The following is a 22,936-nucleotide window of genomic DNA, read 5'->3' on the forward strand; positions in this document are numbered from 1 at the left end:
CTATAAATGACAGCTATTAAAAAGAAAGGAATCTCAAGATAAGATACCTATGGTTAGAGTTCCTGTAATCTCAGTATTTTTCTGGAAAATTGCTTTATGTATAGTGGACTACTGTTTAAGACTAGAAAAGGCCATTACTATATGTTGCTCATTTGTGACTATGTAACTAACACATTCCAAGGGCCCACAAGAACTGGGAAATTAAAGGGATTACTGATCCCCAACCACTTATATAGTTTCCACAAATGAAAACTGGTAATATAAAACTGCTTTTCCACCTATCCTCAAGCTGGAAAAATATATTTTCAGAGTTTCTATCATGCTATGCAAAAGATTCGGAACCCCAGGAACTTTGTCCCTAACCAGAAATTAAGATTACACCAAGAAAAGGGGCTAAAGTAACCCTCAAAAACCAACCCAAAGACAATTCTTTCAAGGCTTTTTTGCTTTGTGTTATAATCCCTCTGTTCTTCTTTATCTCCTTTATCTGTTACTTCTTTCTTCTTGTATAACTCCATGACTTTTTTTATAAACAACCTTAACAAAAGAATCACAAGACAAAAACACTGCATCTGGATAATAACTTTCAAATAAAGCACATTAATCCAAAATAAGCAGATTGATCATGTCTGTGACATTGCACAATTCATTGGGAGCATGTCACTCTCCATAAATGCAGGCTTGCTGCAAAACAACAAGTTAAGAGAAATGTAAGAAAATGTGCTTGTGAATGCAAGCTTGTGAATGCAAGCACAAAAGTAGTGTCATCTTATACTGAGAATGACTGCCACTCACCACTTTTTAGGAAGTGCACTGCATTACAGCCAAAGTTGTCATGATCCTTAGTGAGAGCCTCTCCCTTGACAGCCATAAAACAACTCCTGTAAGTGGGAGAAGCCATTAATTGTTCATAATGAGGTTCCTTGCTACTTAATTCAATTCCGATTGTAGCTTATTGAACCAAAAGGAAGGAAGGTTAAATTGTGTAATGGCTTACGTCCAGTTTTCTCTTTTATGATATGTATTTTATGATGTACAGCAAAATGAAAGCCATTAGCTGAGAAATGAGGCATGTAAAGCAGAGAGAAACAAAAGGAATTTGAGAATTGGCACTTGGCTGCATGATGTTTGAGTTGTTTGATAGATGCCACTGAATAAGGTCTTCTATTCAGATGCAAGGAAGACAAAGGCAGGCAGGCACACCTTGTGTATTTTCAGCACATTGAATATTTAAGACGAAGCATATAATCTAAAAGGGATGTGGTGGCTCAGTGGGTTAGGACGCTGAACTTGTCGATCAGAAGGTTGGCAGTTTGGCGGGTCAAATCCCGAGTGCCGCGTAACAGAGTGGGCGCCTCTTACTCGTCCCAGCTTCTGCCAATCTAGCAGTTCGAAAGCACGTAAAAATGCAAGTAGAAAAATAGGGACCACTACGGTGGGAAGGTAACAGCGTTCCGTGTGCCTTTGGCATCTAGTCATGCCAGCCACATGACCACGGAGACGTCCTCGGACAAACACTGGCTCTTTGGTTTTGAAACGGAGATGAGCACCGGCCCCTAGAGTTGGAAACGACTAGCACGCATGTGCAGGGAAAACTTTCCCTTTCCGTTTATATAATCTAAGGCTGGGTTTCTCAACCTTGGCAGCTTGAAGATATGTGGATTTCATTTCCTAGAATTCCTGGCTGGGGGAATCCTGGGAACTGAAGTCCACCCAGCTTTAAGAGTTTCTCTTCACAGTCTGCTTGTCCCATCACCAGAATTGGCAAGCAACTGTTCTTAGAGCAGTGTTTCCCAACCATAGTAACTTTAAGTTGTATGGACTTCAACTTCCCAGAATTTCCCAGCTGAATTGAACTGAGTGTCAATTCACAGAATTCTCAATAAAGCCTAGAGCAGAGGTAGGCAACCTTGGCTCTTTTATGACTCGTGGACTTCAACTCCCAGAATTCCTGGGCCAGCCATGCTGAGGAGAAAGGGAGAGGTTTCCAAGCTGAGCCATGCTGGCTCAGGAATTCTGGGAGTTGAAGTCCACAAGTCATAAAAGAGCCAAGGTTGCCTACCCCTGGTCTAGAGGGACCTGGAGGATTGGAGACAATTACCCAAACGACATAAGCAAAGTTGTGCTGTCAGATTACAAACATGGGCCCTTCCAAGCATGTGTGGAATGTCATAGGACACACTTTTACAAGGGGCCAAGGTTTTCACTGAGATGGCGTGATCCTGCTTTCATCGTTTGCCATCTTGCAGCTGCCCCACCGATGGCCATACTCCCTAGCTATTCCAGGAGTTGAGCTCCTCCTGAAGGACATTGAGACTGGGAGAAGCTGGGAAGCTTTCCTCTGCCAGTCTGGGTTGAAAGCTTTGGCTGCTTCTAATCTTTCTCAGCTCCAGTTCTACCTTCTTTACTGCTAAAAAAAAAATACAGGATATGGGTACATTTTTCAAAAAAAGCACTCCCAAACTATTGTGGATGCTGTGTTAGTTATGAGTCACCCGTTCAGAAAGTCCTCCTTTAGAAGTCATTTGAACTGTCAGAATATGTCACTTTATATTCACAGCTCCAATTCCAGATTCTAGGTTGTTTTGTTTCATTTGGCTATTGTTTTGTCCTCAGTTTAGAAGGGCTATTGGAAAAAAGAAAAAGAAACATTTGCAAGATTTGATTTTTCAGAACCAGAGGGTTCCTCAAGGAGAATAGAAACTGCAGAAATTAGACTGCCCTCAAGCTTGCTCAGGGCTTCTGTTACGTAAATGACCCTGAAGGATAGAATTTCCGTGTATGTTTACTCATCACTTTTATCTTTCAAGGAAAGCGGTGTTATGTGGAGTTCAGAAAACAAATGAAAGAAAAGTAACCCAAAGTAATTAAAAGCATGAGATAAGCAGCAGAGATAGCAAAAGCCAGCTTACATTGCTCCTAATCTTCTAGTTTTGCAATCCATCCTTATGTCCATCCCAGCTACCGCATTGCTTTATATGGTGAGTTTTGTTCTGTCACTTCACTTCTGTTCAGGGTTTCATGAACTCCAACCAATACCAGCTTCTCAGTCTTCCTGTTGCTCTCAGCCCTTTCTCAGTTCTTTTAAATATTTCTTTTACAATGGCATCCTTAATTATTGCCTCAATAAAATGCAGCCACACCAAGGTATGTACTTTCTTTATACATGTCAGTTTTGTATTGTCCTTATTTCATACAGTATTTTAAGTGCCCGTCTCCCTGTGGAGTTTTAACTTTAAAATTTAACTTTTGGGTCTCTTGTCTTTGATATGTGCAACTCTCAGTTCCAGATAACAAAAACCACACTCTTACAAGTCATTTTTGCTCATTTAAATATTTATTCCTGGCAACGGTCTGCATGTTACATACTACCTTTCTATCAGCTTTTCCATATCTTAAAATTTCTCCATTTGCCCTCCCATCTTTAGTAAGCATTCTAGCAAGGTATACAGATTATTTGTTTCCCTTGATTGCGATTTATAGATAACTTGCAATCCAGTCCATTTGCTCTGTCCAAAAGAACTACCTTGGTTTTTTTATGATTGATATTCTTCATCGCAACACACCATCTCTCTGACATTTATTGCAAATAATTTGGCATCCCAGCCGTGAACTTCGTATCATCTATATAAAAATATGCCACCTTCATTCTGCAGACAACCCAGTTACAGCAATATTACAAGCATTTATGATACTCTAGTCCATAAATATATGAAACAACTATTGAGACATCAGATCCTTTTTATGTATTTGCTAGTGATTCATTTGCTACTTATGCCATTTATTTTCATGCCTATTTACTTCTACCATATATTGCTCTTATATTTAGCAGCCAACCACTTAATGCCATACTAGTGCAAAATATTCCATAATTTCAGCCTATTCACTTTATCAATGCCTTTTCTTTAAATCAACCAATAAATAATCTTTATCTTGCTTTTTGAATGATTGGCTAAAGAGGAACTTCTGGTCTGCATATTCCCTGCCCCAAATAAACCAACCCTGGATTTCTCATTGTTATCTCTTGTACCATTTTGATTACAATTCTCCTAAAGTGCCTTTCAGTCATTCTTTATAAGCTAATTATAATCATTTTCATCTTTAATTCCACTCACTCTATTGGAGGCTTCTAGTTTAGCTTCCACAACTTATTTTCCTTGCATTTCATTTGTCTTCTGGAAGATTAATCCATCTTCTAGCACTTTTTTTTAATACAGAAATCGTACCTTCCCCTCCCCTTTACAATTAATCTATTTTCAATGTAGTTTATCTCACTTATTGTCTTTTCTTAAAAGTCACTTTTTTCTGAAGAACCATTCCAAATGACAGTTTTATCCCTATCAAATAAAGGACTTATGCTTTCATTCTATTGTATTCTTCACTAATTCTCTCAATCAAATTAAATTTATTATATAATTATAATTAGCCACAAATTATTTTCTCAAAAGTTCTTGCCATAAGACTACTATAACCACAGAGATTATGTTTCTTAGTTAGGCTAAGTACCATATATACTATATACTGTAGGCATTTACTATGAAGTCTTAAATTCATTAAAGTAATAACATATGCCTACAGGCCACTCTATTACTGTAGTTCTGAAACAGTAATCTTCCTGTTTCCATGCTGAATATATTACAGCCCTCACAAAGAGCACATCTCTACAATCCTGTTCCACATTAACTATGATTACATGGACCCAATTTCACATGTTTGTTTGATGTCCATCTGTTTTCATGGATGTGCTCCTTCATACATATGTTTAGAATTAAAAGGTACAGTTTCTGTCTCAAATCATACTTAGTTTTGGGTGACTTTATGGATATCACCACGTAGTTTTCTTGGCAGCAACATGGAAGTGATTTGCCATAGCAAGTTTCTGTTTTGTTCTTGTTCGTTTGACCTTCCAATCTAATCTACAGTGCCTGTGTTTCTTAGTGGCCTCCCATGCAAGCGTGCCCTGTCTGATCTCACTTAAAGTTTACAAAATCAGCCATGGTTAGAATTCCAGCCTACCCTTATTGTTGTGTATGCCACATTAACACCAGGTGGCATCGGTCAGGCGACCTGATTGGTCATCCTGTCAGGCGGGAAATATAGGACATCGGGTTGGATGTCTCCTGGCTGGCGGGAGATTAGAGCAAATGGGTTGGTCAACTGTGGGGTTTTGGGCAATCTATAAGAGGGCACCTGGGGGGGAAAGTTCACTCAGTTCCATGCAGTTAACAATAAAGGTATAAACTCTATGTGTCGTCTCCTGGTCATTACACGTGGTACCCACACGATACAACACTTATAGACTTTTTCTTGCTTGAAAATGAACACGCAGCTTAAGGCAGATTGCCTCCTTTACAGGGTACCTAAAGTGGAGCCATCAAAAGAAAGATGCAGTTTCTTTTTGGAATGCAGCCAGACTTTCTAGCTAATCCAATCTGACAAATCCTGTGAAATGCTACATCCCAGAAAAAGAAATGGAGAATGAAATAATACAAAGAAAGTGGAACTGTTATCCGTAGATTCATAATGGGGTAGGTGCAGAGAAGAAACAATAACACAGTTAACCACCGGCACCATAAACCAGAAAACTCCCCTTGGCCTTCTAACCAAAAGGCAGTTATTTTTCTTCCATTTCAAAGGCTGTCCTTGAGCTCTGTGCCCTGGGGAAGATTTCTTTTGAAGAATAGTAACAATGAATGAGGAATAAATTTCATTTGAATATTTGAAAGATTATTTTGAAGTCAGTGAATCCCCTGACAGAACCATAACTCTGTTTCTCTTTCAGGCAGCAATTCTCTTGGGGTGAGAACTCTCTTCAGTCAAAACAGGGAGATCTTTCCAGATGGACTTGGTTGGATTGAGACATGAGCCTACCCAGAGAGATAATTTCACTCTCAGAAGAGAAGAAATTAAGATCTTTCTTTCTTTCTCTCTCTGACTCACTCTCTCTCTCTCTCTCTCTGAGAGAGAGAGAGAGAGAGAAAGAGAGAGCCAAGAGTTCTGGGTGATTTTTCATGGATTTTGTATGAAGTAATGACAGGTTTCTCAGCCACCTGATCCCCATTATCCTCTGGCGAGAGATTAATCCATGATACACAAGCATCTACAAAAGAAAGCTGGCTGGCTAATTTGATATTCCATCAATTTTAATCTTTTCACTCAAGTGACAGCAAATGTGACCTGTCATATCTTACTTTACTTTCTATTTGGAAAAGCAGCATTGAAATGGCAGCTTCTGTAGATGTTGTTCACAAATGACTGCCATAATTCTTGGAAAGAGTCTTGCTAAATCTTAACAAATGAAAAGAGAAAAGCCAGGGAGCATTTGGCCTCTCTCTCTCTCTTCTGTGACTTCCTTGAGAGTTCCTTCTTGTTAGCCAGTTTTATTTTAAAGACAATGAAACACAGTGCAAAGTGCGGAAAGTTGATGAAATAACCCAGACATTTGCTTTCTGAAGTGGCATCCAGGAGGTACTACTGAAGCCATCTCGATAGTGATTTACAACCAAAAGTGAATTCCCTGTGCATTTTGCTTGAACGCTGAAGAGCTTCACATCAAGGACCAAATAAGTGGATTCAAAATGCAAATTGCCTTTGCATAGAACACTTTGATTATGGAGACATTGCTATTTATATTTCAGGGACATATGGCCACAAGCAGACTGGAACTGTTAGAAAACTTGACACATGCCTATTAAAGGAACCCAAAAGCATGTGGAGAGCCTTTAATTGGAAGCCCTATTATCAGTTGAACCTACCACAACACAACCTTTGGGATCGGCCTGAGAAATATATTCTCTGGTGGACAACCTTCACACTCAAGAGCAACTGTTGAGTTGATACGAGTGGGTTGACACTATTCCAAACATATTGGAGAATCTATATAGCAACACGTCTAACTTCTCACAATGCCAACATTAACAAGGTGGCTTGAGTCATCTGTTTATTTCATATTTTCCCTGGAAGTCAAACACCTTTGATCTAGTAGACTTTAAGGGACTAAGAAAGCTCTAAGCTTGACCAAGAAGGCTTTCGAAAGTAGTCTGAAATATGAGGATCACTTACCTGGTGCAGAAGCTTTCATTTTGATCCTTAAGTGTGCTATTAAGGAGATTCTGGCCATTTTCTTGCTCAGGAATTCCTGTTAAAGGCTCAGAAAAGGGTATTTTGAGGAGTGAGAGAAAATGGAAGCTTCTGGAGGTAGATCTGACATCATTTATTTTTAACAGATTTTTTTTTTAAAAAAGCTTTGGTTTGCTTTGTATTAATAAAAATCCAAGCAAACAAACTCTAACCTCTGAATTCCAAAAAAAGGATAAGAGATTATGTGGGGCCTAAATGCTAAGATCTATGAAAGACCAAAGTAAAATGAAATGTCTTAACGTAAGCACCAAAAGGAGCAGAAAAGATACTGGGGAAGATCGAGGATTTCTGCCACTCAAGATACCTTGCTAAGGCACTGTGTTTAAAGCTGTCCTGTCGTCAAGGTAATAGAAAATGCCTACATCTCTCTGCAGGCAAATTCTATGCCTGAGTCATAAGTAAGCATCCTTGATTTATTTTTATCCCAGTGAGCAGAAAATGGAACCAGAGATTATCTTTGTGTTTGCTATGTTTATGATTAGCTAGCAAGAGTTAGTTCATTTGGGAGTCTCTAGCTGAATTATTTACAGCAAGGAGGAAAATGAATTTAGCCTGTGCTAAATGTTTTTCTAAAGGAAAAAGGCCTTTTTTTACTTTATACAAAATGAAATAATGAAAAAAAGATTAAATGGGGAGCGTTCTGCAATCAACTGGGGAAAGAATATTTAATAAGTGAATCAAAATTTTTATTCAGCTTGTCAGATTATATATATACATATGCATATTTATTCATTTTATTTATTTTTTATTTTTAATCCCATTTATATCCCGCCCTTCTGTATATATATATATACTGTGTGTATATATATATATATATATATATATATATATATATATATATATATATGTATATATATATATATATATTGTATATATATATATATATATATATATATATATATATATATATATATATATATATATATATATATATATATATGTTTTCGTAGATTCTCGCGGGTGTCTGTATGTGTAGATCTAGAGTCTCGGGTTTCTTCCCGCGTTCCTTTCATCTTCAGAAAGTTGTGGCGATGTTTCGACGAAATCCCATCCGTCATCATCAGGCCGGAGTGTTCCTCCTGCTGCTTCCAGGAGCAATGCGTGGTCTGGCTGTTCCTTTCCTTCCAACTGCCGGTGGGGCTGTGTTCTGACTGGGAGGAGGCGTGGCTGCTTTCTGATTGGGTGGGGGTGTCCTCCGACTGGGTGGAGGCGTGGTTGTCTTCTGATTGAGTGGAGGCGTGGCTGTCTTCTGATTGGGTGGATATATACTGTATATATATATATATATATATATATATATATATATATATATATATATATATATATACTGTGTGTGTATATATATATATATATACTGTGTATATATATATATATACTGTATATATATATATATATATATATATATATATATATATATATATATATATATATATATATATATATATATATATATATATATATATATATACATATATATATATATATGGATCTTTGGTTATTCGGGTTTTTCCCCGCGTAGAACTAAAGGTGTAGGCGCAACGTTTCGACGGAATCCCATTCGTCATCATCAGGCTGGTGGCTTTAGCTTCCTTCTTCTGGGAGAAGCATGTGGCTGTTTGTTCCTCTTTTTTAAACTGCCAGAGGGGGTGTGTTCTGTGGGTGGAGGTGTGCTCTGATTGGGTGGGGGACCAAGTGTGTTCTGATTGGGTGGGAGTGTGTTTTGAATGGTGGGTGTGTTCTGATTGGGTGGGGGTGTGTTCTGAGTGGATGGGCTGGTCTCAGCTGCCAGCCCCAGACCTGAGCTGGTGAGTTGTGCTGCTTTTGTTCGGCTTCGTGTTTGTGGTGGTGCCATGTTTTTATAGTGGGTGTCAGTTTGCTTATTGTGTGGTTTGGAGGGGTTTAAAGTGGCTGATGTTGCAGCTGTAGTTAGGTTTCTGTTTTGTGGTTGTGCCTCGTTGTGCCTATATATATGTTTTCTGAGGTTTTCGCGGGTGTTAGTATGTGGATCTTTGGTCATTCGGGTTTTTCCCCGCGTAGAACTAAAAGTGTAGGAGCGACGTTTCGACGGAATCCCATCCGTCATCATCAGGCTGGTGGCTTCAGCTTCCTTCTTCTGGGAGAAGCATGTGGTAGTGGCTGTTTGTTCCTCTTTTTTAAACTGCCAGAGGGGGTGTGTTCTGTGGGTGGAGGTGTGCTCTGATTGGGTGGGGGATTAAGTGTGTTCTGATTGGGTGGGAGTGTGTTTTGACATATATATATATGTCAGGGTATATTTAATAAATTCACCTTCAAAAAGAAAAAAAAATATCTGGAAAAGAATTAGACATAGTAGACTACTACATATACCTTGGCCAATGGATCTCAAAGGAAGGTGAAACAATAAAGGAAATTGAATGGTGTGTTAAATGTAGTTGGCAGGCATTTATCTAGCTAAGCATAACTCCCAAGAACAATGCCTTCCCCTATGCCTGAAGAGAAAAGTTTTTGATCAATGTGTGATACCTGCTCCAACATATGCCAGTGAATCATGCACACGAACTTCACAATCTATACAAGAGCTAAGAGTGGCACAAAGAGCCATGGAAAGTTACATGCTCGGCATTACAAGACATGGATTAGGGAACAAACAAAAGTATACAATATCATCAAGAGAGTAAAAGAATTGAAATGGAGATGGGCTGGTCACATAGTAAGAAGAACTGATGACAGGTGGACCAAGGCAGATATAGAATGTATCCCACTTGATAAAAAGTATCCACAAAAAGACTTAAAACAAGATCGATTCGCAACGTCAGCAAGTATTGCAGGCCCAATTGGTAAAAGAAAGTCCAGGACCTTATTGGTTGGAAACATCCAGCAGAGGCCTTCATCCTGCAATGGGTAGACAATGGCTAAAAATGAATGAATAAATGCATGTATGTGTGTGTATATGTATATGTACGTGTACACACACACACACACACACACACACACACACACACACACACACATATATATATATATATGTGTGTGTGTGTGTGTGTGTGTGTGTGTGTGTGTGTATAACATCCAGCCGTCCAACTTATAGCAATAGCTCTTCATATTGTTTTACAGCCCTCACTAAGTGGTTGGCAGTTGCTCCCAACAAACTGGGTCCTCATTTTATTGACTTCGGAAGGATGGAAGGTTGACTCAACCTTGAGGTAGTCAGGATTGAACTCCAGGCTATGAGCACAGTTAGCCTGCAATGCTGCATTTTAACCACTGGGCCACCACAGTTCTTGTCCTCAGAATGGGTGACTGTCATGATTTTAGTCGTGTTTTCATTTAGGTGTAACTGCTCCCAGGTCATACACATCCATTCACTCTTGCCAAGCCCCCTCCTTCTTTCTGAACTGAAACTAATCTCAGATGGTGATTTTCCTAAAAGTTAGAAGTAAGCTCATGTGTTGGTTTGACTGAACCTTACAGGCAAATCTATGTAGACTACATTGGTAAGAAGAAGGTCTTTTGTACTATAGTACACTGAAACTAATTTACTGGGTGATTGTTTTGAGAAGAACATTTGTTTCACATAACGTTTGGGGGTTTTGAGGGGGAAGAATGTGTTCAATTACAACAAACTTCATAGCTCCAGGGCACTATCCCAATCATGAGCATACTGTTATAGCAAGGCACAGAAATGTGATAAAGGTTCCTACTGTTTGAAAGGCCTTGACCTAAAATATAATTACCGTATATACTTGAGTATAAGCCGAATTTTTCAGCCCACTTTTTGGGCTGAAAAATTCCACTTCGGCTTATACTCCAGTCAACAAAAAAACTTACCGAGGACTTGTGCGCGGCCGAGGCTTTGGTGCTTCCGGGATCGCGCGCACCTCTCCCAAGCCACCGCCGTCCGAGACCTGCTGAAGTTTGGGGAGGTTTGGGGAGGTGCGCGCGCACCTCCCCAAACCTCCCCAAACGTCGGCAGGTCTCCGTTCCTCCGCGCCCTGCCTGCCTGCTTCTTTCCGCAGCGGAAAGAAGCAGGCAGGCAGGGCGCGGAGGAACGGAGACCTGCCGACGTTTGGGGAGGTTTGGGCGCCTCCCCAAACCTCCCCAAACGTCGGCAGGTCTCCGTTCCTCCTGCCGACGTTTGGGGAGGTTTGGGCGCCTCCCCAAACCTCCCCAGGTCTCCGTTCCTCCGCGCAGACCTGCCGACGTTTGGGGAGGTTTGGGCGCCTCCCCAAACCTCCCCAAACGTCGGCAGGTCTCCGTTCCTCCTGCTGACGTTTGGGGAGGTTTGGGCACCTCCCCAAACCTCCCCAGGTCTCCGTTCCTCCGCGCAGACCTGCCGACGTTTGGGGAGGTTTGGGCGCCTCCCCAAACCTTGGCAGGTCTCCGTTCCTCCGCGCAGACCTGCCGACGTTTGGGGAGGTTTGGGCGCCTCCCCAAACCTCCCCAGGTCTCCGTTCCTCCTGCCGACGTTTGGGGAGGTTTGGGCGCCTCCCCAAACCTCCCCAGGTCTCCGTTCCTCCGCGCAGACCTGCCGACGTTTGGGGAGGTTTGGGCGCCTCCCCAAACCTCCCCAAACGTCGGCAGGTCTCCGTTCCTCCTGCCGACGTTTGGGGAGGTTTGGGCGCCTCCCCAAACCTCCCCAGGTCTCCGTTCCTCCGCGCAGACCTGCCGACGTTTGGGGAGGTTTGGGCGCCTCCCCAAACGTCGGCAGGTCTCCGTTCCTCCTGCCGACGTTTGGGGAGGTTTGGGCACCTCCCCAAACCTCCCCAGGTCTCCGTTCCTCTGCGCAGACCTGCCGACGTTTGGGGAGGTTTGGGCGCCTCCCCAAACCTCGGCAGGTCTCCGTTCCTACTCGCAGACCTGCCGACGTTTGGGGAGGCGCCCAAACCTCCCCAAACGTCGGCAGGAGGAACGGAGACCTGCCGACGTTTGGGGAGGTTTGGGGAGGCGCCCAAACCTCCCCAAACGTCGGCAGGTCTGTGCGGAGGAACGGAGACCTGGGGAGGTTTGGGGAGGCGCCCAAACCTCCCCAAACGTCGGCAGGAGGAACGGAGACCTGCCGACGTTTGGGGAGGTTTGGGGAGGCGCCCAAACCTCCCCAAACGTCGGCAGGTCTGCGCAGAGGAACGGAGACCTGGGGAGGTTTGGGGAGGCGCCCAAACCTCCCCAAACGTCGGCAGGAGGAACGGAGACCTGGGGAGGTTTGGGGAGGCGCCCAAACCTCCCCAAACGTCGGCAGGTCTGCGCGGAGGAACGGAGACCTGGGGAGGTTTGGGGAGGCGCCCAAACCTCCCCAAACGTCGGCAGGAGGAACGGAGACCTGGGGAGGTTTGGGGAGGCGCCCAAACCTCCCCAAACGTCGGCAGGTCTGCGCGGAGGAACGGAGACCTGGGGAGGTTTGGGGAGGTGCCCAAACCTCCCCAAACGTCGGCAGGAGGAACGGAGACCTGCCGACGTTTGGGGAGGCGCCCAAACCTCCCCAAACGTCGGCAGGTCTGCGCGGAGGAACGGAGACCTGGGGAGGTTTGGGGAGGCGCCCAAACCTCCCCAAACGTCGGCAGGAGGAACGGAGACCTGCCGACGTTTGGGGAGGTTTGGGGAGGCGCCCAAACCTCCCCAAACGTCGGCAGGTCTGCGCGGAGGAACGGAGACCTGCCGATGTTTGGGGAGGTTTGGGGAGGCGCCCAAACCTCCCCAAACGTCGGCAGGAGGAACGGAGACCTGCCGACGTTTGGGGAGGTTTGGGGAGGCGCCCAAACCTCCCCAAACGTCGGCAGGTCTGCGCGGAGGAACGGAGACCTGCCGACATTTGGGGAGGTTTGGGGAGGTGCGCGCGCACCTCCCCAAACCTCCCCAAACTTCGGCAGGTCTCCGGACGGCGGCGGCTTGGGAGAGGTGCGCGCGATCCTGGAAGCACCGAAGCCTCGGCCGCGCGCAAGTCCTCGGTAAGCTCCGGGCGGTCACTTGCTTCGCGTCTCCTGAGGGAAGGGGGGGCGACTGGAGCGGGCGTGTTTCCTCGCCTGCTGGGCGCCGCGATTTGCCCGGGGAACGCGCGGGCCCCGAATGGCAGCGTGGAGTGAGGAAGCGGACAGCCAGGGCTTCCCCGAGAGCCGCGGCCACACAGGGTATTCCTGTGTATTCAGGCTTGCAAAATGGCGGATCGAGCCTTTGCTGGCGGCAGAGGCTTGCAGAGCGTGGATCCAGCCTCCGCCGGCGGCAGAGGCTTGCAGAGCGTGGATCCAGCCTCCGCCGGCGGCGGAGGCTTGCAGAGCGCGGATCCAGCCTCCGCCGGCGGCGGAGGCTTGCAGAACGGCGGATCGGCTTATACTCGAGTCAACAACGTTTCCCAGTTTTGGGGGGTAAAATTGGGGGTCTCGACTTATACTCGAGTCGGCTTATACTCAAGTATATACGGTATTTTATTAAGTAGATAAATGACTAAATAGTAGTATAACACATTGTTGCAGTCATGGGGGACTTTTCTTTTTACACAAGAAAGAACTTGCAGTCCCTGGAACACGCTCCAAAGGCCTCCATTTTTGAACGTCTTTTATGGCAATGGGTAATTTTTCTTTTTTCAGAGAATGTAAATCTCAGCAGCATCTATCGTTTTGTTGTTGATCAATGTGTTCCGATATTTCAGACCTCAAAGGACACACTTTACATATTTTAAAATAATCTAATTATATTAAGTCTTAGCTGTCTAGATCAGGGGTCTTCAAACTCGGCCCTTTTATGACTCATGGACTTCAACTCCCAGAATTCCTCAGCCAGCATGCCTGGCTGAGAAATTCTGGGAGTTGAAGTCCATGAGTCATAAAAGGGCCGAGTTTGAAGACCTCTGGTCTAGATTAACTAGAAACTGCTTTGAAGTCTCAGCTTTCCCCTATAAGGTCTATGTATTGCATACCTAAATATTTCTCTGAACTTTCTCCATTCTTTGAGCCTATTTTGCAGGCTTGCTGGAAGGGGAAAGCCAAAGAACTGTCAAATGCAGAAAGAGAAAAATGGAGCAGTGACAGGTTTTGCTGAAGTCCACCTGCAAGATGCTGCCATGAAGCTGAGATTTTTTCCAGTTGACTGATAACTTAAAATTCAGTGAAAATATACTTTTTGTCCTGGAATGTTTAAGAGAATTGTTCTTAGAATAGTCATAGAGTGTATTCATTTTCAAATGTTATTTAGTACTTCCCATGTTATCTGCTGACCTACATTACAATACCAACAAGTCTATAGTGCCAAGTAGAGAATTTGAGCTTTACTGTGTAAGAAAGCTGAATCAAGTTGCAAATTGATGCAATATTTGTAATAGCAATGATATATGGTATTTTGGGTTTTTTTCAATGGAACAAAAGAGGCTAAAATTGATTCCTAGCAAGATGGGATTATAGTCTGTTCATCATGGCTCACGGTTAGCATCAGTCATGTATCTTGAGGGGATGGCACTGTCCCTCACAGAGAAGGTCCTTCAGATGGGGGGTCCATTTAGATCAGGGGTCTTCAAACTTTGCAACTTTAAGACTTGTGGAATTTAACTCCCAGAATTCTGGGAGTTGAAGTCCACAAGTCTAAGTTGCCAAGTTTGAAAACCCCTGATTTAGACTCATACCAACTGCTGAATGGGCAAGTGGAATCTGTGACTAAAAGGTCCTTGTTCAAGTATGGCTAATGTGTCAGTTGCAACCTTTTCTGGCACAAGTAGCAAGTTTCCCCACACAATTAAAATTCTGTGCTATTTATTCTCTATAGAGGGGCCCAAATAAAGCAGCCCTGTGTATTGACTGACACTAATGGTTTTTCAGACCCCCAGTTGGTTCCCAATGTTGTTTTGAATTATACAGCCTTGTATGGATTGGCATTTTGGTATTTATTATTAGGGCAGCCTACTTTATCTAAAGTCTAACAGGCATTTGAGGAACATGCAAGCATGCTCAATAACAGTGATATGAGTTTAAGCAGTTAATTTCTTTGGAGTTTCTCTCCCATAGGTCAGAAACTGATAAAGAAACATGTGGTCAGGCTTTACTTCTGAAGCTCAACTTTTATCTCAGGGCTCATTTTTACATCAAGGTTGACTGATTTCTTATCTTATCTCTACGTCTCTCTCTCTCTCTCTCACACACACACACACACATTTGAATGTGTCCATAAATAATGGAATGTTTGTTGGACAATGACTCCTTCACCCATGCAAATCACCATCTGAGGTCATTGGCCTTAAATGTGAGTTTTCAATGTAAAAGAAAATCTGCTTTTCCTCCAGGTAGCACAAAAGAGATTTTCAAAGCAAGACATTTTTTTATACATAAATGTAATTGTACTAGTTGATTGATTTGTCCTGTGGTATTTAGGGAATTTTGAACTGATAGTTCAAGGCTTGCAGTGTTGGGTTTGGGAAGCCGAGGTATGAAAATCTATGTCCTGAAATGTCCTCAAGACATGATTCCCTATTGAAAGGACACCTTAATGGTAGAAGGATTGCAGAAGACTAAGCTGTTCTTTCATCAACAATAGGAAAAATCCAAAGGTTTTATATACCTTGGCAGTTGTGAATTTGTTTTTTGCAAATCTGATTTTCTCTGGAGTCAGTAGAGTATCATGTAACCAAAGATATATATCCACAACTGCTATGATTTTCTGTTCATACAGATAAATATTATGCATAGCTGTACTGATCTCTATATTACTCTTTTTACAGCAGCTGGATGTGTACATGTTAAAAGTCAAAATGTGTGTAATCTGTAATAAAATGTTCTACAAAATATTATAGAGTATATATATTCAGGGAGCCAAATAGTTAGAAGTCTGTTCCAAAATAACTTTTCCCCACCTTTTAATTTTCCATCTTCTCATTTCCTAACCAAACAGCATCCATGTTCACTCAGCATGAACACAAGGTCCTTTTTCTCCCTGGATAAGTGTTCTTATCATGAGTTCTTGTGCGTGTACATGTTTGTGTGCTTGCATGGATTTTTTTTTCTAACTTAGATTTTTTTGGGATACATTTTGTGTCGAATGGTGTTGGTTTGACTGTATTTGAAACATGAATTTGTTTTATAATATAAAGCAGTGTTTTTCAGACTTGGGAAACCTAAGATGTATGGACATCAGCTCCTACCTTTCTTCAGCCAGCGTGGGTCATTTTGGAGTGCTTTAGCAACTAACCTGTCAGTATCTTCAGATTAGCAATTAGAAGATTCTCCTCCAGTGAAGATGTTATTTCTCATGAACCAGCTACTATCAAACCTTTCAAACGTTACAGCTTTTGGTTCTTCAGCTGCCAATCAATAAGAGGTGTTTCTGCCCAAATGGATAAAGCACTTCCAAAAGCCAACGTCAACAATCAACGAGAAGCCTTGTGTCCTTGGATTAGGGCCAAATCAGCTAAAATGCCCTCATTTAGTTTCCGTAAGAGTGAACTAAAGTGCAGCTAGGTGCCAGTGGAAATTTTAGACTTCCTTTTATTGTGCATAATAGATTATGCAGCCTCCTGATTTCTCTGGACTTAATATGTCAGTCGGAGATGCACTGGTAAAATCAGATGAAGCAAGAATTAGATTGTCTCAGAACTCTGAAGCTTTCCCAGAGCATTCTAGCGGGGAGGCCTTTAAGCCCCGTGGACTGCTGGCTGCTAATAGCACTTGAATGCAAAACAAAACAAAATTCCTAAATTAAAAAAAAAGCTTGATGTACTTTAAAAGTGCTGGCCACAAAAAGGAAGAATTGGTTAAGCCCACAAGGCTCTCTGGTGTAGAGACTAACAAAGTTTAAATCCATTCTTATTGGGGTCAGTAGGGAAACTATTATTGAATGTGTTACACATACTACATATGTGTACATACATATATATATACATACATACACACACACACACACACACACACACACACACACACACACACACACACACATATATATATATAATAAATTTAAAAACTGGAATCCCGGTTGTAGACGTTTGAAGTTAGTAAAAATAAAAACGATGAACTCTGGGATATAAGAGAAAATCCTTCTTTATTGCTGAGCTTTTGTCAACAAGCTGTTGACATCATGAGAGCAAGGGCTGAATGATAAGGGAGTCAGTACATACACGTGGGTCAGGCTAATGGTGATCTAGGATGCACCTATGGTTGCCATGGTGGCCATCAGATTCTAGGTCATCTCAGTCCCCAGAGAGAAGAGTGTGACAACTCAGAACAACTAGCCTGGGCAAATTTACTATCACCATCTCTTTTATTATTAAGCCTGATCTCAGTTCTCTCAGTACAAATACTTATGTAGAGAGAAGGAACGTGGGACATATGCAAAGAAATACCGCAAGAAAAAATACTAAAATAAAATAAAATAAAATAATAAAATAAAATAAAATAATAAAATAATAAAATAAAATAAAATAAAATAAAATAAAATAAAATAAATAAAATAAAATAATAAAATAAAATAAAATAAAATAAAATAATAAAATAAAATAAAATAATAAAATAAAATAATAAAATAAAATAAAATAAAATAAAATAATAAAATAATGAAACAAACACAACAAAACCTAAGGGAGAGAAACAGGAGCATCTGTTTTGCATGTATCTGGTGGACATGAAATGCTGACACAAAGTTGATTGGGCATTTTTTTAAAAAGGAGAGGGGAGAGAACAGAAGCATTGTAGTGAAAATGTTCAGCGCTGCAACATTTGATACAGATTTTGCTTATACTGGGTATACTAATTGGAAAGTCAAGCATTTGCTTACAGTTTGGCGGTTCAGTTATATGTAACTACTAGCAGAGAAGTAGGCACAACAAAACACAGAGGTGGAAGGACAATGATGAGCAGAAATAAATAAATAGAAGAAAAAAATATTTAGGAGGTAAGAGATGCAAAGAAACAAAGGACCAAACTATCCAGTGGAAGATGGACACTTATTCACCACACAGACAAGGAAGAGAAGGTTGGTTTATATTTATTTATTTATTTATTTATTTATTTATTTATTTATTTAATTAGTTTTCTATACCGCCCTATTCCCGAAGGACTCAGGGTGGTTTACAGGGCAATATTTAAAAGACAATATAAATTAAGATAAAAATAGAATTAAAAAGAATTAAATTAATAATAGCCCAACAATAAAACAATGTTAAAACTTAAAACTAAACTGCTGCTTGACCAGATATTGATGCAAAACTGGGGTGGGGGAGTGTAATTGGGGGAAAGAAAGCTTCTCTCTCTCTCTCTCTCAAAAGTGTTGCAATATGGAGATATTAAAAGTGTACTGTCCAGCCAAGCACTAAGGTCAACTCAGAGCTATTGTTTAAATAGCCTGCCTGAAAACTGTATTACTTTGCCTGTCTGGTGAATGCTTCTCCTTGTCTTCTCTCTGATCCTGCAGTTTCCTCCTCTCCCCCCCCCCACCCGGGAAACTGCCAATTGCTCAGAGAGGTGAAAGTGAGGAGATGCGGGTGAAAGCTCCTTACTTCAGCAGTTCCTTCTCTTTGGCAGGCAGGATCTTTTTACATGAGCACAAGCCAAGTCGGTATTGATCAATGTCACCCCCTCCTTTTGACAAAGTCTCCAGAGACTGGAAAGAAGATCTTTTGTCCTTCAAAACCCCCTGTGAAAGAATTGCTGTAGAGGTGAATTCAGCAGAAGCCCTTGTTAAAAGATGTGCTCCGTAGCCTATGCAGAGGACTCCAAGAACACCAACTAAGGAAGTTGCATCAGGTCCCATTTCAAAAGAGTAATGTGTGGGTACTGTAATAGAACTGTCTGGGCGATTGAGTTTGAGCTGAGGTCAGCTATTAGTGAATGCTAGCGGACATTCATTACTTCTGAAGGACAAGACAGATTTATTAAGAAGCACACAGAACAACCACACTGCTTGAAGAAGGGAAGGGAAGGGAAATTCCTTTCCTCCCCCCATCTGTTTCTGTCTCCCCATCCCCTGGCCACAACTGTGATCAAGTCCTGTCCTTTTTCATGTGTGCTGCCAAATAGACTTTTGTGGGCAGCATCTAGGATTTTTTTGACCTCATCCCTGCTGACAGTTCTGCTTTCCCCATTTGAGAAGGTAGAATCTCTCCCAAGAAGCCCAGTTTAGCTAATTATGATGCTTAATCATTAATCATGAAGGCAGAAGCACTAGAATTCATTCTGGATTTGCTAGGGACCTGACAAATGCTGGGTGGACCGATTCATCTGAGAAGAGTAGTAAGTTGCTTTTCAGAAGATATGTTTCTTAGGTGGCGTATAACATATGATTAAAATTTAAAAAGATCAATACCAATATGAAGTTAAGAAACAAGAATGTCATAATGTACGTGAAAGCAGTACATTTGATGATTGCTCATGTTAGCCAGATGTTCTTCCATAACTTGTAAACTTATTAATTAAAAGTGAAATAGAAGTGATTTATGGCCCATCTGAAGCACTATATGGGCTACGTCACCAACAAAACAGGGTCCCTCTGCCAAGTTTAATTCCCCCTTCAGCTTGCTCTATGAGCAAGGCCTCTGTAATCAACCTCAAAGCTTAAACAAGAATTTTTTCCCCACTTGTTTCTCAGTATAATTTGACTATCGGCAGCTCCCATAGTCCTAGATGTCATATGTTCTAAATAAAAAAAATACATTGAGAAGATTGGATGCATTTCAAGTCTGTGTTTTGGGTATACTCATCTTGTTCCAGAAAAGTGTCTCCATTTTTCTCACTGACAAACTTAAGTTATGAGATAACACATATCATGCAGTAAATGCAGAAGACAAAGGCCACACCTGGAATACTGCATCCAGTTTTGGTCACCACGATGTAAAAAACATGTTGAGACTCTAGAAAGGGTACAGAGAAGAGCAACAAAGATGACTGGGGGACTGGAGGCTAAAACATATAGGGAACAGTTGCTGGAATTGGGTATGTCTAGTTTAACGAAGAGAAGGGTGAGGGGTGACATGATAGCAGTGTTCCAATATCTCAGGGGCCGCCACAAAGAAGAGGGAGTCAAGCTATTCTCCAAAGCACCTGAAAGCAGGACAAGAAGCAACGGATGGAAACTAGTCAAGGAGAGAAGCAACCTAGAACTAAGGAGAAATTTCCTGAGTTAGAACAATTAATCAGTGGAACAACCTGCCTCTAGAAGCGATGAATGCTCCAACACTGGAAGTTTTTAAGAAGAGACTGGACAGCCATTTGCCTGAAATGGTATAGGGTATCCTGCCTGAGCAGGGGGTTGGACTAGATAACCTCCAAGGTCCCTTCCACCACCACCTCCTCCTCCTCCTCTCTTCTTCTTCTTCTTCTTCTTCTTCTTCTTCTTCTTCTTCTTCTTCTTCTTCTTCTTCTTCTTCTTCTTCTTCTTCTTCTTCTTCTTCTTGTTTCATAGATTAAGCTTCTTTTAATCACTTTTACATATAGAGATAATGAACACGTCCACAGTATTTTGACAGCTACTGTACTCCAACATGTTACCACCAGATATGTTGGACTAGTTTCCATCAACCCAAACCAAATGAGCCAACAGTAAGATTTGATTGCTGTTGTGCCAGTAGATTGTTGTCTTAAAGATGTTCACTATGCCTGAAGAGATCCAGTTTCTAATCCACCTTCACCCAGAGAAGCTCACTTTGACCAGTCACTCTGCCTAACCTAATCCAGAGCTGTTATGGTGAGAGCTGGATCTCTCTCTCTCTCTCCCCCCCCCCCCGCCACACACACAGACACCCCCCCCCACCCAAACGTTCCAGGACTCTGTGATACTGCTGGTATGTTGCCACAAAAGCAGTACAACACTCTTGCAATACTTTAAACAACAAAATACATTCATTATTACAATAGAACAATTCATTGTATGCATGGAATAGAGTCACAAGAAAGGAGTATTAAAGACTGTACAGTTTGAGAGAAAGAAAGCAGAGAAATATATAAAGGCAGAGTGTTAAATGCCTACTGCAATAGTTAGAGCACCTCCTGGTGGTTAGAAAATATCTCTGAAAAACACAATACAGATGCTGTTATGTGTGTGTCACTGTTCCATCCCTGAGTGACAAAGCTTAATACAAAAACTTCAGGGAATCTGGGGTATATTTGCAGGGCTTTGAAAGATAAATCTTGCATTAAGAAAGTCTTGCCTAGCACACAGAGAGTAAGAGATTTCAAAACTGCTGAAATCTATTTTAATTTTGCATAGCTCAAGGACATAAAAGTCCCTTCTAGATGGTTTGAAAGCCAAAGTTCACCTATCTCACCTCTCTTTTTCTTAAAAAACTGCAACATGCTTCAGAATCCATTGGATTGGCCTTAGAAATTATATGATACTGAACTCATCTAAAGCCTCACTTTGCTTTCGGTTTTGGATATTGCCAATAAAGGAGAATATTTGCTGCTCAGGGTTTAAGTGAGAGTTGCTGACTTTGGTTGTTTTCTTGCAGACTTACCTAGGTAACACAATCAGTGCTAGTAAGGAATGGGGTTTGTGCTCAGTTTAAGTGGATATTACTGAGTCGGCCTAAAGGTAAAGGTAAAGGTTCCCCGGCACATGCGTGCTAGTCGTTTCCGACTCTAGGGGCCGGTGCTCATCTCCCTTTCAAAGCCGAAGAGCCAGTGCTTGTCCGAGGACGTCTCCGTGGTCATGTGGCCGGCATGACTAGACGCCAAAGGCGCACGGAACACTGTTACCTTCCCACTGTAGTGGTCCCTATTTTTCTACTTGCATTTTTACGTGCTTTTGAACTGCTAGGTTGGCAGAAGCTGGGACGAGTAACAGGCACTCACTCTGCTACGCGGCACTTGGGATTCGACCCGCCAAACTGCCGACCTTCTGATCGACAAGCTCAGCGTCCTAACCCACTGAGCCACCGCGTCCCTTTTTGAGTTGGCCTAGAGATGGATAAAAAAATAGTCTTGGCAAAGATTGGATAATTATGATGAACACACTTGAGATTCTGATTCATAAACTGCATCCTTGCTTGTGGTCAATTAATCAGCTATTTTAGAAGAACCCTGATCTGTGACAGGACAGCCAAATGGAACACCCTTCTGAGTTTATACAACAGTAGCTGGAATGGTGTTTTCTACTTTCCCTATTTGGTGAATCTCGCATCCACCCTTTCCATGAATCCAGAAATGATTGCGCTATGTGTTTCTACCTAACACTAGTCTGATCACAGCACACATCCAGAAGCCATGGACAATCAGTTCATAATCACAATGATGCCAAAAGTCAAACCAAGGTAAGCCATCACATGAATCCTGACCTCTCATACTTGCATTGCAAAATTGCACACAAGGACTTGGGGGAAGAGTTTGCATCATGTTACTGCAACACATTTGGCCATTTCCTGCCCTTCTCCTCCACAAAGACCTAGGCTGGAGTGTTTGTTTGTTTGTAACATTTGTATAGCTGCCCATCTTAAAGCCAATCACCAGGTGGCTTACAATTCTCCTGTGCAAGTGGAGAAGCCATACTTCCAAAGACTTGCTATTTCTAATTGCAGGTAACTACAGGAGTGGACTGGTCTGCACACAGTGAGGAAAGATCTGCCTGGTGAGAACTTTCTCTCTAATGCAAAGAAGGGATGAGAAACTTGAGACTGATTCCCAGTGACTGAAGAAGTCTGTCATAATCTCAGAAGATACAGAACATGCCATTAGAAGCTGAACAATGAGGAGAAATCAATATTAAGTATTTACTATAACTTAAATCTCCACCAGCATGCACAAGTATACATAAAACAAAATTCTAGGGCAGAAAAAGTCAATGAAAAAAAATATGTTTAAGGACTTCCTTGCATTAAATTCCCATCAAGAAAAAGTATCATTTGAAGCAGAATTTCCTC

This window comes from Vipera berus (assembly GCF_964194415.1).
Source record: "Vipera berus genome assembly, chromosome: 1".
Classification (NCBI taxonomy): Eukaryota; Metazoa; Chordata; class Lepidosauria; order Squamata; family Viperidae; genus Vipera; species Vipera berus.